Here is a 15,391-nt window from a genome sequence, read left to right on the forward strand (position 1 = left end):
GACCACGTGAGCTCAGACGTGGCACTTCCCTAAAGCAGTCGTTCTCAAGTGCAGGTGACTTCGCCCTTCCAGGGGACTTTTGGCAGAGTCTGGGGCATTTTTGGCTGCCACAATTGGAGTGGCGGTGGCATCTAGACAATGATGGAGGCCAGGAACGCACAGGATGGCTCCACAACAAAGACTTATCTGGCCCAAAATGTCAACAGTGCTGAGATTAAGAACTTGCCCTACGGGGGGGGGGGGGGGGTGGAGGTGGGAGGGTAATGAATTGGGCCATTGGGATTGACATGTATACACTGATGTGTATAAAATTGTTGACTAATAAGAACCTGCTGTATAAAAAAATAAATAAAATTCAAAAAAAAAAGAACTTGCCCTAAAGGAATGTCAACCTGGGAGGACCTGGCTGGAAGGCATCAGATCAGGCACATCTGACCCTGGATCTCTTGTGCCCACTTTTGGTCTAGGTTACAGCACCCATTCAGTGCCAGGCGTGCTGCTCTGTGCTAGAAACTTTCACGAGAAGCCCCCAGTGCAGTCATGAGGCTAGAACTGTAAAGGATTGTCTATAATGTAATAGCATCTGGAAAGGGTGACTTTTAGGAAGAATGAACGGGATTGAGGAAGAATGTCAAGACAGCAGAGGCCAGAGATTCCGAAGACAGGCCCAAAGGGTGATACACATTTGGGAAGGAAGCTACTCACCATGTCTCCTTTCAACCTACCCTTCCCCACAGCAAAGGAGAGAGGAAAGGGGAGGTTTCAGATGATGGCATTGACTGTGTGTTGACGGCTGCAGCATCCTGGGAAGAAGCGCTAGGTATGGACAAACTCTTTAAGATTTCATCGGCCTGGGTTAACCTCTGCCCCAGAGAGGTAACAGCTCAGGAGGGAGCTGACAGAGACGCGAAAAAGACCCAACTCCACTCAATTCATTTCTCCCATATTCTCATTTCAAAGTTTGCTGAGATAAGCACTGGTGGCATCTTTTCAGATAACGCTCTGCCTTTAAACTCGCTAACTGATCGGCTGACAGTCAACAACAGACAAGAAAGGCCAACTGCCATCCACCCATGGCCTTGGGAACCACTGAGATCAGCCATAGCAGACATCCTGAAGAGCAACTTCAATCCTTGGTTCAATCCTTGGTTATAAATTGGTTTTGCGAACAGTTCGTATTTAATTTGATGTATGAACTGCACTGTCACTCAGATGTTTTAATCACAGGACCTGTTCCCTTCCCCCACCGTATCACCTTTCTGGCTAAACCACAACAAAAGAACAAAGCCCCCTGAAAACGATTAGAGTAGTTTGTCTTCGAAGTATGGCTATTAGTTCCCCCCCGCCACAACTTCCAAAATACTACTCTCTCTTCCAAAATTTCTGAAGCTCCTAAAACGTAGGATGGAAGGCATGCAAGGGAAGGTCCATATGGTAGAGAGCTGTTCACAACTGCAGAAATACTGTGTGTCTATGTCCCAGGCACTGGGCTGGCCCGAGCATAGATGCATAAATACGATACCATGGAAATAGGGGGTCAGCAGTGGGGTACCATGGTCTTGGGTCCAATCTCAGCTCTGTTACTTATTATGGTATTAGGGGAGTAACTTACTCTCTCTCAACTTTACTTTCTCTATCTAAAATGCAAATTGATAACAGTTTAACTTGCTCGTTTGTTATGAGGATAAAGGGAATGAAAAAATGTGAGGTCTGTGTAATAGACTTGCCCATAGGGTGCCCTCAGCACAGGTGGGCTGCTATCATTATCATATATATCCTACAGGTTGGCCAGTCACCTCAGCGTCCCTGATGGCTCCTACAGGTTACCCCCAGGCTGAGGAATAATCTCCTGCAGGAATTTCAGTGTCCGGTTTCAAACTACCATGAAGTACACAATGTGCCTCTTCTCTTGTAGGATCCTACATAGAAATGACCATGAAAGAGCCATCATGTGTGACCCAAGGTCAGAGGGGAGAGACTGGAACAACTTCCTGCTGAAGGGAGAAGCTGATCTCATCCACAATCAAAATAACAAAGAAGAGGGGGAATTTGCTAAACGTTTCTTCTCTGAAGGTCAGGCGGGCACCAGAGGGGGGGCATTCCGGATGAACTTGGTTAGGTTGCCCATATAATTTCCTGCTGAAGGTAGAAATCACGTGCAGTCAGACAATTCTGCTGAGAGGAGCTGCATGACTGCAGGAGATACAAACAGGAAGTGTTGCAACAAGGTTTTAACATTATTTATTTGGGGTATTTAGATTTCAAGTGTTGAAACCCACTTGCTTTTGTCGAACAAGACATAGACTTGCAACATCTTATGGGAAATCTAATGGCAAGAGGATTATCTAGTAAACCAATGGGCGTATAATTTGGATGCAGTTGGGAGTCTGTCTTTTTAAGATGTTATACTTTGAGTCCAGCTGGAGGGACCTAGAGTCCCACGGGGTCTACAGGGAACTCACTCTGAGGGTACTTTGAGAGATTATCTCACTCAGTTTGTATTTTTCAGAAAGAGAATTTACAAGCCTTCTGTCCTCTGTGCCTCTGTGTTGCCAGGGTCAAAACCTCACTTCTTCCATATGGTTAATCAACAAATGTTTACTGGCATCAAACATAAGCCAACCAATGAAGGAAGGGACAAGAAAGTTACAAGATGAACAGTCAACTGCTAAGCACTCTCTCCCTCTCTGCCCAGAACAATCTATGTATAAAATTGTTCAGTGAAAGAAGCATCTGGTGCCATTAGCCAACAGATGCTTCAATCAAAAACAATTACCCCTGTATATTACACAATGGAATATTACTCAGCCATTCAAAAGAGTGAAATATTGCCATTTGCAGCAAAACAGACGGACCTAGAGATTATCATACTAAGGGAAGTAAGTCAGGCAGAGAAAGACAAGCATTATATGACATCACTCATATGTGGAATCTAAAAAAATAATAAAAATTAACTTATTTACAAAACAGAAACAGATTCACAGACATAGAAAACAAATTTATGGTTACCAAAAGGGAAAGGGGAGGGGGAGGAAAACATTTTAAACATGGGATTAATAGATACACACAACTATATATAAAACAGATAAACAAGGATTTCCTGCATAGTACATGGAACTACATTCAATACCTTGTATAACCTATAATGGAAAAGAATCTGAAGGTGTGCACCTCAAACTAACACAATATTGTAAATCAACTATAGTTTAATTAAAAAAAAAAAAGAACAATACGCCCTGGTTTAAGGGGCTATTTCTACATCTGTCTCTCTGCTAGTTCCTGAGCTTTTTTAGGGAAGAAATAGTTTCCCATTTATTGCTATATCCATAATATATAGTGCCTGACACATGATACTGATATCATTTGTTGAGTGAATGAGTAAATGGATGGGTGGATGGATGATATATATATGAATGAATGAATGAATGAATGGCGACTGAAAGGTAGGACTCAAGGTGAAAGGAAGAAGTAAAGCAAACCAGACTGGAGGAACAAAAACAGACACAAGTAGAAAATCTTTGTGGGGCTTCCCTGGTGGCGCAGTGGTTGAGAGTCCGCCTGCCGATGCAGGGGACACGGGTTCGTGCCCCGGTCCGGGAGGATCCCACATGCCAGAGCGGCTGCGCCCGTGAGCCATGGCCGCTGAGCCTGCGCATCCGGAGCCTGTGCTCCGCAACGGGAGAGGCCGCAACAGTGAGAGGCCCGCGTACCGCAAAAAAAAAAAAAAAAAAAAAAAAAAAAGAAAATCTTTGTGGAACAAGTGTTGAAAAATAAAGAAAGACAGGTTAGATAGATTGTTCCATGATAACGTTCGCCAAAAATTGCTCTTGTTTTCAGATATTTCCTCTTATTGAGTCATTAGAAGAGAATGGAGATCAGCCAGTCCCAGTATCTCCCTTAAAAACCCTTCGGATATTTGAAAACTAGCTATTTACACCGTATGCGGTTTTGCTCACAGTGTGTCCACAGCACTCGGCACATAATAAATGCACAGGAAATACTGTTAAAAGAACAAGTTCATGATTTAAGCTTCCTCTTTCCCAGAACCTTAGCAGTGATTCTCCCTGGTCCGTACATGAAGCCAAATTTCCGAGTTCCAAAACTTTCCAAATGGATTCTGTCCTGGGAAAAAGATGATCGAATCAGAGTTGCCCAGGTTCTGGGCGATGTGAGGGAGTTTTTCAGCTCAGCGTGATTCCGCGTCAAAAACCTTTCAGAACTGTGAACACAGTGTCTTCCCGTACCCATTAGACCTCCTTTTCAGAATACAGCAGATTGCACAAAATATAGTAAGTTTGCCAAATGCTCATCGGAGCATGCCACAATTTAAAGCAACAGCAATGGTCGGTATTATTAGAATGACGTTGTGGGTGTGCATGGAGTTCCCGCATCCAAATTTCTGACTTGTTTAAAGTCTGATTTAAGTCTGATTGCAGTTCTTAGAGCTTCAACTCAAGAATAACTGAATTACGAAGGATTCTGCCTCCTACTTACATAGTCCTTCTTTTCTACCAGTCTCGTTCTGGGTTAAACAAAATTCTGTCCCTGAATGCCTACTAGTTCTTTAGACCAGCACAGACTGCTCCTGGGCTATTTCCATACTAAAGATGGACTTGTCCCTGCTTTGGACAAGAACCTTGAACCAGGACCCATCTCTCACCATCCGTCCCTGTTACCTGAGACACCTTGGCCTCTTCCCCTTGACTCGGCGGTGCCCTCCCCTTCAAACCTTCAGTGTCACCATCCTCTACTTCTTCCCAGACTCACGGCATCTCGCTTCTCACTTCCCTCTTGCCCTACCTCCCTCTCTCCAGCTCTGTGCCCATCTACACACTTTGTCACCCCTGTTTGGAGGATCTTAAACTTGAGAGCACAGACCACCACTTCTGTTTTCTTCACAAACTTGACAGCACACGGTTCAGAGCCATGAAATCCCAACACGATGGTGACTGACTCCAGCTTCACCAGTTATTTCCTCAGCATCACCTCCATCCAGCCTCTTTCACTGGACCCAGAATTTGCTTTGCATCTATAGCTCCACTGACCCTCCCCAGGTCAAGACTGTTAATTATGTTTTTAACTTCTACTCAGGATCTGATCATAGGACAGTGATTTCCCTTTTTTTGGCTGAAATTCCAAACAATTCTTGCTACTTTTCCTTTGAACTCCATCTTACAAGGCTTTTTGCTGTGAACTCCTATATTTGGAAACTCAAGAGTACTCACGCCACACACTTGACTTACACACTTTCCATCTGCTCCGCAGGGTCATGTAGTAAAGTCTACATCCTTGAGGACCATCTCAGGCTGGAAAAACAGTAACTTAGTCTGACTAGTTTCCACACTTTGCAAACCTCGCAAACCTATAAACCTACAACTGTTCATATGTACTAACATGTGCTTTTCAAAACAATAGTCATATTTTTTAATGACTTTTTTCTGTGTTTTATGACTTTTTAACTAGTTCTCTTGTCTTTACTTAGTTCCCGTTAGTTTTGTGCCATGCTATTTAGCACCTGTTTTAGATAACTTTTGTATCTGAAATACTTAAGACCTCTTGCACTATAAAAAGCTTTATAAGTCATAGCCAACAGCATGTTGAGATAAGGATCTTGGCAAGCAGAACCTCATTAAAGCACCCCTTCGTCTTGCTTCCCTGAGGAGGGGTTACTCTGAGCTTTCTAAATGATGCTTTTGGCTTCAGAGTGGAAAGGCATTGTGAAGGCTAAGCCACCTTCACAAATCTTTATCCGAAAGTACAGATAATGTTAAGAATCAAGGGTGAGATTACTATCGATCCGTCTTATAAAGCCAAATTTGGTAATTCAGGATGCGCATTAGAAGAATGGTGTCTGTTATCAAACATCTCCTCAGATGCACCGAATAAAAGCATCAATTTGCTACCTGTTAATAAGCCCATTTGGACTGTCTGTTCAACAGCTGTGTCACTTGATTTTAATTATATTTAACTTTGCTTAATACTACGTAGATGATACTTTTTTCTCTCATGTTTTATATTTTTCCTGAAAATCAACTTTTTGTCTCCATAGAGGATACTTAGAAGATTCAGTAGTTTCCCTGCCCAACTACACACACACACACACACACACACACCACATCACACACACAAACACACACATCAGATACACATACACACCACAGACACACACTTTCTTCCTTATGATATCCTTTTTTTATTTTTTTCCCAACTGAGGATGCTTGACTAACAATCACAGCTGGGTTAATCTCTTCCCAGTTTTAAAAAAGAGAAGGTCTATGGACCATCAGCTTAAGGAGAGTGGACAGCTGATCCGTATTAGGACGACGCCCGAAAAACTGAAAATCCTGTGGGTAGTTACCATTTGTTACTCATTTACACTTGTTGAACTTGGATTGTGTGCGAAGTAAGTTCAGACTAGAGCAAAGACCCCTCTTTTAAACATTCAGACTTTTAGGCAGACCTGGGCAGACAATAACGTCGGTGTGAATTCTCAAACACCCTCTACAACTTTTTCCAAGGATCTCACCTCCTCTAAAGAAGTGCTCTCCCCCCGCCCCCCGCCACTTAGTTTGATCACAGGATTAATATCACATCTTGAGAACAGTTTAGGTTTTCAAAAAAGACCAGAAACTGAAGACTTACATAAACATCAAATCATTCCTTTTTCTAATTCCCAGATATGATGAGGAAATTCATAGGCTGAAAATTCAGTAAATAAAGAGGTAATTACAAATGCCCGTTTCCTTGACAACTCCCCTCCCCCAGCCCTCCGGTGATAGGGAAAAACCAAAACGGGGGTGAGGAGGGGTAGCCGCGAAGCCAGGTTGCCTCTGAGCAGCCTGGGCGAGAACCAGCGCGGAAAGCAGCCGACGCGCAGCAAACACAAATAAAGCAATGGATATCGGGGCTGCACCTGGGTGTAGTATTTTTGTGGTTGCCATAGAAACGGCAGAGACGGAAGAACATGTTGCATGACACAAAAGAGACCGATCAGTAACAGGAACCTTCTCCCCCGCTTCGTCTATCGCAGAGAAAATTATTTCACCCGAGGCGCTGGGGCTGGGCAGGGGGAAATGAACCCCAGCACAGCAGCTCGAAATCACAGCGCGGACGGCCACGCTCCCCCAGCTGAGCACAAAGAAACGGTCCTAGTGCGGCAGCAAAGCCCCCGCTGCCTTCCAGGGCTGCCCCTCCACGTTCCCACTCTCGCCTCACTTCCTCCTCCGCCTTCCTCTCCTCCTCTTTCTTACCTACCCCTTCCAGAGGTTTTAATGAAATCCAGCCCAGGAGAGAATAAGGGTGATAGAGAGAGGGGTGCAAACATCCGCCACGCCCAGAGGTGAAGTCGCCTGGAAATAGCACGAACGGCACATACCTCCTTTCTGGCAGCCCTGGACACATGGACTTAGAAATCAGAAACTGAAAGGGAGCAGGCTGGGGTGCAGAAATTGCCACTAGTTTATAGGAGCTGTAAGTCAGCCAACACTGGAAAGAAAAAGCGAGACTCCACCCATGGGGTGGACTCTTCGGAGGAAAAAAAAAAAGTGGTCCTCAGCTGACGTCTCTCCCCACCCCATGTCACTTCCTTTTAAAGCTACAATTTAGCGGTTATAGGGAGGGAGATACGAGCTGGTGTAACATGAGTCCCTCCCCCTCCCCTTCCAATTAGTGTAAGGAAGTGCTTCAGCTGGCTTCACGTCTGAAATCTCTGGCCGGAGAACCTGCCAGAATCGGAAACAAAGCCCGCTAGGTGGCCTTTCTTTTTCGGCCGCGCCTCCCGAATCCTGTTGCATCCCTATGCCGACATGGCTCCTCCAACCTCAGCTCGGACAGATCCAGCCCCGTCTGTGCTGAGACCTGGAAATTGCCCTAAACTGGCTCATATTTTGTTTGGTAAAATACCCGCACTCTGCAATCCCCCCTCACCTCTCACTGGTACGCGGTGCGAAAAGGAGATTGCATTCCACTCGGAAGAGCCCCAGAGCACCTTCGACAAAATACTACTGAAAATTCCAGCGATCTGTTAAGAACTGGGAAACAGAGGCTTGGAGGTCGATGGATTTTTCTCCCCGCAAAGCAGCTACCAGGGTGGATTCCCCGTGCGCGCGCGCGCGCGCACGCACGCAAGCACATGCACGTGGCATTCGCGCGCAGTGTTAGAGAGGGTCTGAGCAGATCTTTATAATAAAATAGAGTCCTCATAATTTTAAAAGAGGGCGGGCTGTTGAACCTCCAGAAATGCCAGGTCTCCAACATTTCCAAAAAACACTTTCAACCTCCAAACAGTTAAGATGTATGCCCTTCAGATGCTCTTTATTAGAGCCATTGCCACAAATAATATTTGAGTATTAACATATGACTCCTGTGTTCACCGCCGTTCTTTAGATGTTTACAATCCACAGGGAAAAAAATAAACGTTCACAAATAACTAGACCATATTGCAGAATTACTAAGAGCTACAAAAGTGCTAAAAACAGCGTGCCATGAGAAAATAGAGAGGATGGAAAGAGCTCTTTTTGGTTATGATGAGCGAAAAAAAGGCACTCAGGATTCAGCAAACATGGTTTGGAGTGGGTCCTATAGGGTGTGCGGCGTTTTGATAGTCTGTGATGGAGAGAGGGAAAAGCATGAATGGGGTTGAAGGACATCTAAGGCATAAAAAAGGACCAGAACAGAAAACCCATTTGTGGCAATGGTTTATTTTAATATTCATGGGAAAATAAGTTTGACCATGTAAACATGTTTATAAAAGATGTTTGTAAGAAGTTCTTGCAGCCAATGCAATTTCTGCGTTCTCATAACTTTTCAAATTATGTTTTAAAATTCATTTGTTTCCAGTTTTTCAAAGCACTTCTTAAGTAGAGTTAGACTGATGCTTTTTCATATTTGAATTTTGAATGGGGATTAATTTCAAAATCTACAAATTGCATAAATTTGTGCTACATTTACTACAAGTAGAGCCACTGATTTCAACAGAAACAATATGAAATAAAAATTTTTGACAGTTGCAAGTCTTATTCTGATCATACTATTATATGTCTATTCCATTAAGGTTATCATTATTATTTTTTAATTTAATTTTTTATACATCAGGTTCTTTTTTTTTGAATTTTATTTTATTTATTTTTTTATACAGCAGGTTCTTATTAGTTATCCGTTTTATGCACATCAGTGTATACATGTCAATCCCAGTCTCCCAATCCATCCCACCTCCACCCCCCCCCACCCGGCTTTCCCCCCTTGGTGTCCATATGTTAGTTCTCTACATCTGTGTCTCTATTTCTGCCTTGCAAACCAGTTCACCTGTATCATTTTTCTAGATTCCACATATATGTGTTAATATACGTATTTGTTTTTCTCTTTCTGACTTACCTCACTCTGTATGACAGTCTCTAGGTCCGTCCACGTCTCTACAAATGACCCAATTTCATTCCTTTTTATGGCTGAGTAATATTCCATTGCATAAGTGTACCACATCTTCTTTATCCATTCATCTGTCAGTGGGCATTTAGGTTGCTTCCATGTCCTGACTATTGTAAATAGTGCTGCAATGAACAATGGGGTGCGTGTGTCTTCTTGAATTATGGTTTTCTCTGGGTATATGCCCAGTAGTGGGATTGCTGGGTCATATGATAATTCTATTTTTAGTTTTTTAAGGAATCTTCATACTGTTCTTCATAATGGCTGCATCAATTTACATTCCCACCAACAGTGCAAGAGGGTTCCCTTTTAAGATTATTGTTATTATTATGCTTATTTTTGCTACAGTAACACTTTGCCTATTTAGATGATGATACTCACAGTCTCAATTACCTTAGAAATATAGCTGAGAAATATGAGAGGAAAAAACACTACTTCTAAAAATTTAAAGTGGAAATACAACCTTTGAGAGCTAAACCCCATGCACTTTACTCAGTCCCATTTAGAATCTCTCCTGAGTTCAGATATCCTGATTTAGCTATTTCTATCTAAACAAGGAACTGTGAAAATTTCCAGATCAAAATCTAACAATTCAGTTCAATAAATAGTTATTGAGTATCTGTGCTGGTTGCTGAAGATACAAACACACAAGTAAGACATGGACCTTGCCCCAAGGGCCTCAGAGTCTTAGGAAAGAAAGAGGCCTGTAAGCAATTAAGATATGAAGGCAGTAATTGAAGTCTGTACAAGGTTCAGAGATGAGCCAAAGAATGGGAAAAGGGAGGTAGGGGTGTATGTCTACATAGTTTCTTTCTTTCTTTTTTGTAAATAAATTTAATTAATTAATTAATTAATTAATTTTTCTCTGCATGTGTCTTCGTTGCTGTGTGCGGGCTTTCTCTACTTGCAGCGAGCAGGGGCAACTCTTCGTGGCAGTGCGTGGGCTTCTCATTGCGGTGGCTTCTCTTGTTGCAGAGCACGGGCTCTAAGTGCACGGGCTTCAGTAGTTGTGGCGCATGGGCTTAGTAGTTGTGGTTCGCGGGCTCTAGAGTACAAGCTCAGTAGTTACAGTGCACGGGCTTAGTTACTCTGCGGCATGTGGGATCTTCCCAGACCAGGGATCGAACCCTTGTCCCCTGAGTTGTCAGGCGGATTCTTAACCACTGCGCCACCAGGGAAGCCCTATTTGTAACTTTTATAAAAGAAAATGACCATGATTAAAAAACAAAAAGACTCAAGGTTTCTAAAGTCTTAGGTGATTTAGGACAGAAGCAAAGAATAATCGATGGAGATTATAACATGTTCAATCCCAAAGATTGAAATATTTTCAGAAGCCTCTATTAAAGGTAAAATTCTACGTGTTTCAGAAAAGTTTCTTTTAACCTAAATTCTGGTACTTATAATGATGAGTATCATTTATCTAAAATGTTAACTTACATACTATGTTTTTCACTGCCATGCTAGATGGTTGAGTGATTAAGGACATTATTTCCAGCAGCCTTTTCTCTTAACACATTGTTAGCTACACAATGACAATAGTTTTGCTTTCTTTTCATTTGGCTTATTTTATGAACATGAATGTAGATACATCTATATAAATCTATATACACAGTTTGAAATTTTCCTCAAGTTATAAAATATAAACATATCACAGACTTGTAATTATAATAACCTCACTGTATGCTAAATTCAGAATTGTTACTGCTTTGAGGTGACAAAGAAAAAGTGTAAATAATAAATTCAATTTGATATTTGGAGTGTTTAATCTTATATTTAATAGTTGTATATTTCAATCATTTCTAATAGAGCCTTACAAATGTGTCACATATATGTTTTTAATGACCAGTAAATCTCTTATGGCTATATTGTTATTATTGCAATCATTTTAAGTACTTTCAAGTAGCTTTAACATTACCTGTCACTGAGGAAAATACAGAGGAATTAGGCAAGATTCCTCCTTGATCAATAATGATTACACTAAGTCATTCCCCAAACATTAATGTCCGTTGATCAGCTCTCAACACATCTTAACTCAGAATTTTTCTTTAAACCTCTTACAAATTGTTCTCAGTGTTCACTCAGCTCCTTTCTCTTCTAGACCACTCCAGGTTCATTCAGACTGGCAGAGATGACCCTGGAAAGTCATTCATTCCCTCCTCTTGCATCCAGGCACTGAGCAACTGGAAATCATATAATGCAGGAGGAAATCTACCCCAACAGGAGGCAAATCAATTAATGCCCGACTGATGGGCAAAAAATGGAAAAAGGTTCCAGCTTCACTATCTGATTTTAAAAAACAAGGTCATACAAAAGATTACTGAGACTTAGCCCTCGCATTCTTTGTAACCAAGTAAAAAGAAAGCACACCACTTCAAGTGGTGTTTCACTCTGGATGATTTTCAGCCCTTGTACTTTATATGTTGGGTAATTTTTTTAAATTTTTGATAAGATGGATTACCTTTATAAACAGAAATGTGAAACATTTTTTAAAAAATAAATCGTATTGTTCTCAGTTGTTGACATAATGCTTGTCTTTATTTGGCAAGCTTATAGCCTAGTGGCACCTTGGAGGTTGATCTACTTAAAGTGTCGTCATGGACCATGAGGATGGGAGCTTGTTAGAAATGCAGAGGGGACTTCCCTGGCGGTCCAATGGTTAAGACTCCACGCTTGCACCGCAGGGGGGTGTGGGTTCAATCCCTGGTCGAGGAACTAAGAACCCAAATGCTGTGCAGTGGCCAAAAAATTTTTTTTAATTAAAAAAAAAAAGAAATGCAGAGTCTTGGGCCCCACCCCAGACCTAGTGAATCAAACTATTTTCACAACATCCCCAGGAAATTCACATGTGCATGAAAGTTTGAGAAGTACTTGCTTGAGTCCACATCTCTCATTTTACAGAGGACACTTCAGAGTCCAGGAAGGGTGAGTCTGCTTGTCCTGGGTTACACAACAAACAGGAAATAGAGCTGAAGCAAAACCACAGTTTTTAATGATTCCTACTACGGAATTCTTTCCACTGTATTCCTCCAGCTTTCAGATGAAAAGCAAGTCTGAAAGAAAATCTATTGGCATAAAAATGTTAAAAAGAGAATTTCTACTTAAACTCATGTTTATTATTCTAAGTGTAGTTATTAAAAGTCTACACTCTGTGCATTTGAGTTTATACATAGTCAGCTTTACCCAAAGAAAATGAATCTTGGCATTTGGCAACTTTCAGACCAAAACTGCCAAAAAGCAGGTGACATCTTTTCTCCATGATCACTCATTTTATTTTGGTTTCAAGCCAAAGCCAAGTCTCGTTGAATAAAACTTAGCTTCAGGGGCTTCCCTGGTGGCGCAGTGGTTGTGAGTCCGCCTGCCGATGCAGGGGACGCAGGTTTGTGCCCCGATCCAGGAAGATCCTACATGCCACAGAGCGGCTGGGCCTGTGAGCCATGGCCGCTGAGCCTGCATGTCCAGAGACAACTTAGCTTCATGATTGATTTGCAAGAGGTGACAGAAAGGAAAATGTGCTCCACAGGTCCCCTTGTTTCTGCTCTTGTCACTTTCAAATCTGCTTGTTCCTTATCTGGCAGCCTTTGCAAAACGGAGCTTTGTAAAATAAAAAACAAGAGAATGTGATTCTCCCCTCTCTCATCTCTGCCCTTGAGTGCATGAGAGTCCCCTGTATCTTGACAACAAATCTTTCATTGAGCTACCTTTGTTACTTGCAATAGAGTCCTAATTCTTCATGTAAAGTTTTGGAGCTTCAGCTTCCTCCTACATAAGATTCATGGGGTGGTTGTGAAGTTTAAATGAGACAGCGTATGTGAAGCTCCTTAATATAGAACCTCCAAAAACAATGATCATTCTTTTCTCCTGTCCTCACCCCATTCATTAAAATACAGATGACTTTCAGATGTTTTTGGTTGGCATCCTTCTCCTAAACCTCAGACCCGTTTACCTAATTACCTGATGAATATCTCCAGGGAGACATCCTAAAGGCTTCTCAAATTGAACAAGTCCAAAAACTTTTGGCCCCAACCTAGCCAACGTTCTGCAATCCTGTCCTGCAAGTTTCTGGTTCCCTGTTTTGGTGAAAGTTGACATCAAAGTTATCTTTGATTCTTCCCTGTTCCTCTTGCAGCTCTTTCTCCCCACACCATCCTGTTAATACTCTTCTCAAAGATATTTATAAAGAGCCCTGTCCTCTGATTGCCACTGCTGCTGCTCCGGGCCTCATCACTTTTCTCTTGGTTGTCTGCAAAAAACGCTCTTCAACTTTTTGTTGCAGTATGAACCTTCAACTCCTTTGGGTAACATGCAATGCCCTTTATGACCTGGCCCTACCTCTCCCTCCAGTCTCATCTCTTGCGTCTTTCCATACTTTTCCAAGGACCCCCCCTTCTTTCACCTCTCATCAGCTGACTTACCTCTCCCAGCCTCTAAGACTTGCTGACCACCTCCTCCAGGAAGCCCTCAATTCTTTAAAAGGAAGAATGGTCTGAGCGTATTTGTGTTAATGCACTTGCCACAATGGCATCTAATTGGTTGTTGTTTTTATAGGTTTATTCCCGACTAGCTTGTGAGGACAGGGTCTTTGTTTTCAAAGATCTGACATGTCACAGGGCTCCGTAAATACTAACTGAATCAGTGGACGTCATCTCTGTGTTACCTTTTCCCACGGGGCAGGTGGGACTCTCAGTTTCCACTCTTATAACTCAAGAAGTTTCTTTTCAGGAATCCTTTTTATCCTTGGTTTTCATATATTGCAGATACATTTAAGAAAAAGTTTTAACTCTCCATGAAATCACCTCCCTCATTTTCCCTTATCCTGTTCTTTTCCACTCTTTGCTCATAGGCAGGCATAGTTTATTTCCCTATAATCCTAGTAGCGTAGAAAATTCCATCATATTTTTATTTCACACATCCTAAGCAGATTTCCTTAACAGAATTTTCATAGTTGTCTTTTTAATGGATTCCAAATAGTCTATCTACTTAGTATACGATCATTTTCCTAACTGTCCTCCTGTTGAATGTGGCCTGCTTCCTGCTTTCACCTACTGTGGGTCGGTCCTCAATTTCACTTGCTTCCACTTACTGAGCACTTAGCACATTGTATCAGATATTATTAGCTTCCATTTAGTAATCAAAGAGCCTGAAGCTTAGCTGGGTTAAGTCACCGCCTCAAGGTTATGTAGCCGGTAAATAGCACAGAGTCAGGATCTCCACTGAGGTGTGCCAGCTCCAAAGAGCACACTGTTCACCTCTGGGGGCCACTGGCCACTAGGACAACAAGCAGGGCTTGCCCCTTATGGACGATGCCCTAAGATAACGTCCCGGAAGAAGAGGATTTTGTGACTCATTCCTGCACTGCATGGGCGACTATGTTGCTGTTCTTCACTGTCATTCATTAATACCTTAAAGTTTTGGTGAGTTTCACAATCTTAAATAATACCAATTTTTTTTTTTTTTTTTTTTCTTTTTGCGGTATGCGGGCCTCTCACTCTTGTGGCCTCTCCCGTTGCGGAGCACAGGCTCCGGATGCGCAGGCCCAGCGGCCATGGCTCACGGGCCCAGCCGCTCCGCGGCATATGGGATCCTCCCAGACCGGGGCACGAACCCGTATCCCCTGCATCGGCAGGCGGACTCTCAACCACTGCGCCACCAGGGAGGCCCAATAATACCAATTTTAATTTTTGTAAGTTACGTGTAAAGTTCAATCTCTTTCAAAGTTTGCTTTTCTTTATTCTTATCACTTGTATGTATTCTTGTGTGAGATCTCTTCTTATGCATTGACTGTTTATGCTTTCGTCTTGGTATTTATCATTTGCAGGTACATTTTTTTTTTCGGGCCATACCATGTGGCTTGTGGGATCGTAGTTCCCCGACCAGGGATGGAACCCGGACCCTCGGCAGTGAAAGCGTGGAGTCCTAACCACTGGTCGCCAGGGAATTCCCTGCAGGTACATTTTAATGTGCCAGTTGTTTC

At 42.5% G+C, this 15,391-nt stretch overlaps 1 protein-coding gene across 3 annotated transcripts in view; it reads right to left on the minus strand.

The window, feature by feature from the left end:
* The window catches only part of AGPAT4 (1-acylglycerol-3-phosphate O-acyltransferase 4), a 118,631-nt gene extending 110,610 nt beyond the window's left edge, over window positions 1–8,021 (minus strand). For 2 of the 3 annotated variants that reach the window (XR_014017167.1, XM_081250475.1), the window contains exon 1: window positions 7,376–7,499. The gene's annotated coding sequence lies outside the window, so the exon portion shown is untranslated. Of the gene's footprint in view, window positions 1–7,375; window positions 7,500–7,926 lie in introns of those variants that run through there. The other variant, XM_081250476.1, reaches the window with a different exon arrangement.
* Window positions 8,022–15,391: the final 7,370 nt, after the last annotated feature.

The sequence above is a fragment of the Mesoplodon bidens genome (assembly GCF_964165515.1).
Source record: "Mesoplodon bidens genome assembly, chromosome: 12".
NCBI lineage: Eukaryota > Metazoa > Chordata > Mammalia > Artiodactyla > Ziphiidae > Mesoplodon > Mesoplodon bidens.